The sequence below is a fragment of the Zingiber officinale genome, chromosome 4B (genome assembly GCF_018446385.1).
Source record: "Zingiber officinale cultivar Zhangliang chromosome 4B, Zo_v1.1, whole genome shotgun sequence".
NCBI classification, from domain to species: Eukaryota; Viridiplantae; Streptophyta; class Magnoliopsida; order Zingiberales; family Zingiberaceae; genus Zingiber; species Zingiber officinale.
This window is the reverse complement of record NC_055993.1, coordinates 90288850-90293141: the sequence shown is the minus strand read 5'-3', so window position 1 is coordinate 90293141 and position 4292 is coordinate 90288850.

Here is a 4292-nt window from a genome sequence, read left to right as displayed (position 1 = left end):
ACACGACTGGAAAATAAAATACAACCACACAGTTATATATATACATTAAACAACCCACTCGGCTGTACTAAAAACCAATACAACGAAAATCATAAAATAACAAACATGAAATGAATAAAACAACTAATTGCGAGCCGCCTCGACTTGACACAACATCACCAAACCAAATACAAGATGTCACAAGACAAAACTCCAAGTCCACATCAAACTATTACAATGCCAAGATCACAAATCCAAAACAAAATAGCGTAAGAAACCGAAACCAGAAGATTGTCCTCGAATGTGATGTGGGACTGGCGAATAGGACCTCCAAGCGACTGCATAAAGCCTTTACCTGCTACATGACAAAATAAACCAGTTTATGGGGTGGTGAGTACTAAGACTCAGCGGGTAATAGACAGATAGTGCATGAACATAATAAAGAACTAGAGATACAAGGTATACAGTCTCGTAGGAAAAATAGCATATACAACAGTGATATCATAATAAGTGTCCATACCTGAAACCATTTCCTAGGCTAGTAATAGAAGGTCAGGTGTAGCAAAGACCTATTACAGTACTGCTCATAACTATATGAGTAACATGTGAGGTATATACATATTACCAATAAGTAAACCAGTGTCTAAACTCATACCTCAAGTATATATCTCAACCTATGTGAGCATATCAGCATAAGTAAACAACAACAGCATAAATAAGCAATAGTAGCATAAGTAAGCGACAATAGCATAAATAAACAATAGCAGCATAAGTAAGCAATAGTAGCATAAGTAAGTAAAAACAACATAAATAAGCAATAGCAGCATAAGTAAGCAACAACAACATAAATAATAATAACAACGTATATACGGATGGTCACTCCCACCCACCCCTCTGCACCATGACCCCTGTATGGTTGAGAGGCCGGGTCAGTGAAAGACTGTACACCACTCCAGCTACCACTACTCTCGAGTGGCCGAGGGGACAGTTATATAGTAGCTAACTAGCTACGTCTACGACGGGGTCCCTGCTGCTCGCAACTCCAGCTATCACTACCCATGAGTAAGCGAGTGGGAGCATGACAGGACAACTGACACGCTCGAGCTACCACTACCCATGAGTGGCCGAGCGTACGACCCTGGCTAACGACCCTCTCAACCATAAGGGAGACATGGTCGCCGACATGCATGCAATGATATGATGCATAAAATGCAGCAGTCATTATATATATATAAACAGAAAACACGTATGCTATATGAAGCAGTATGCTCAATAAGGTATGTAAACATACAACATTCAAAGCAAGTAAACATGGTATCCAGTATCCATATATTCAATATCTACTATCTAGTATCTGGTATATGCTAAATATCATAGATAGCAACGAGAGATTGTATAGATATAGAAACGAGTTTCTCAAAGATTGAGTGGATAAGTATCAAGCATAGGAAAAATACGAGTGGAGTCAAGATAAATACAGGAACTATCGAAAAATATAGTTCATGCACTAAGATCAATGTACTAAAGAGATAAAGCAAGAAGTACCCGCCTTTATATGTCTATCGTGCTAAATAATCTCACGTCGAGATGCTTGTTTCAAATCAACATCCTACAAATCACATGATGTATAGTTTAGTTAATTATGTATGCAACAACTAGCTAAACTCAAACCCAAACTAATTAGAAAAAACTCTAATCGAATGTTCATTAAATATCCTAATTAATGATTAACTTTGATTACTCTCAACCACGAATCTCTTAATTACAATTCATTGAATATTGTCAGACAAGAAACTATATTCATCCAACCCATCACCACTAATCATGATATCAATCTAATGATTCTATTAACAATCATGTACTGCTTTAAATCAACCATAAACCCTTATCTCAATAATAATCCATCCACATGATAATCACACACAAACCCATATCCACTCAAGCAACAAATCACAACTAAATAGAATTAGAACACTCTAACCATTTCACAACTAAGAATCAAATATAGTTCATATACGAAATTACCTACTCAACTTACCCAAATCCGATTCACCGCTTGACGAGGATATCCAATCGTCACAGCAATAGAAGTAAGACTCTCCCCTTAGATCCGATAAGAGAATGGTGTCACAACAATGATCGGAGCTAGATGTAGGTGCTGCCCTCCAAATCAAAGAACCCTAAATCATCACTGATCGGACCAAGAAAGAAGAACAAGAAAGCAACTAGACAATCTATTCACCACCTAAAATCCAACAACAAGAACAACACTCATTACCTCTTCCTCTTCAATCATCGGTGTTGATCATAGATCCGACGAAGAAAGTGATCCCCAACGGAGCTATAGTAGTCGGAACCAAAACACAATTAGTACCCCCCAAAAACCATTACCAAAATCAACACTATAAAGAAGATCAAACACTCAAATCCACAACCAGATCTAACCGCTTTCCTCCAAGATCACTACTAGGGCACAACACCGCGAGAGGGAGAGGGAGGGGATCAGGATGAGTATCGCTACTAGGCCTGCATCGGCAATGGGCCACGAGTGGCTCGACATCGGGCGTCGGAGATGTTAGGTAGAGACGATGCTAAGAGAAGGGAGAGCACGAGGGATCAGCCGAATCGACGCTAGGGCAAAAGGAAGGTGGTCGGCGCACGATGAGGGAGATGAGAAAGAGCGGCTAGCGTCGGCGATCGAAAGACTCATTGTTGTCGGAGCTTGATGGTCCTCGGTGATGAGCAATCGGGAGAGAGAGAGTGTGTGAGGAAGAAGAGAAGGGAATCAGGGAAGAAGGGATCGGGCGAAGGGAAGTTCGGGAGAAAGAATAGGAGAAGGAATCGACTTATAAACCTAGGTTAATTAAAACTTAGGTTAGTTTAATTAAATGCTAAGTTAATTCCTCAATCAACTCCTAACTTAATGGGTATTCCAAACAGGCTTCTTCTAATATCACTTGATTTATCTCCTTCAAATATGTCATACGACTTCCGTTTAAATCCCAAAAAATTTCTAAAAATTTCTGAAAAATCCAATAAGATTATTTGTCAAATAACCTTATTATTTAATTATTATTTGGGCACCGTATTTTACATTATCTCCCACTAATAAAAATTTGATCCCCAAATTTACTGCTCAACTCAGGGATCCTCATCCTAGGGTAACAACCAACAACTTACTCATATACCACTCCATCCAAGTATCATGAACAAACCTCCAACCTCAAGGAATAACTCTGTGGGATATTGTTAACGTTCCATAAGTGTATGGATACGTCGTCAGTAATAAAGAAAGATATCATATCCACAGGGACTAATTATAACCACTAAAGATATCTCAACATGAATTAGCTAAACAACTAATCAATTGATTTATAAAAGCTAGGTGCAACTATGAAAAGTAAGATATAGAAGTAAAGCATAGAAACAGGGATAAGGGCTATGATAAAAGGATGTTCTAGGAGTTTTGGTTTCTTTGTAATATTATTCAATATAAATGATCTACCAAATCTTATTCCTCAATTGTCCATCATTTGTAGGAAGTTGCTAATTCTCTCTTGCAATAGACAACCGGCTTAGGACTAAAATCTATATCTAAATATGATCAATTAGGAATGATTCCTATGATGTCCTTACACGGGCTTGCCTTTCACGTGCGCCCCTCAGATAATCAACATAGAAATGCATTACTTCTCAACCCATATTAAGATATAAAAGATTAATGCATACAATCTATCCTACCTCCTTGAATGACCTTATTTCACCTTCAAGATTATCCCTCAATCGTCCTTACATGGGCTTGTCTGTCATGTACGTCCCTCAGATAATCGAATGAGGAATTACCTCTATAAGATCCTCAAGATACCCAAACATTTAATCAAATATGGTAATTAAGTCCAATCACAACAATCCACACAAAATCAAATGGATACAAACAAGACAAAATCATAGAATTAGGAAATTGGCAAATCCACAAGAGTTTACATCAAATCATATTACAAATACTCCCTCCATCCTAGAACAAGGAGATCTAATCCATAGAACAAGAAAAGAAACCCAAAGACAGGAAGATTACAAGCATCTTGATACCAAAATCCAAGAAGAGAAAGGGAAGAAAAACTTATCTATGATGAAGAACGGTCTTCGGATCCAACCCTCGATCTCGGAGTCGATTCGTTGAAGATCTGCCCTTAGATCGCCGGAAAATCCCTCCAAGAAGGTGAGGAATCGCCCAAATCTTGCTCTCTCCCAAAAGGGAGAATCCCCATTCAAATGGTGGAAGAAACCCTTATATAGAGCAAAGATTTTGGGCA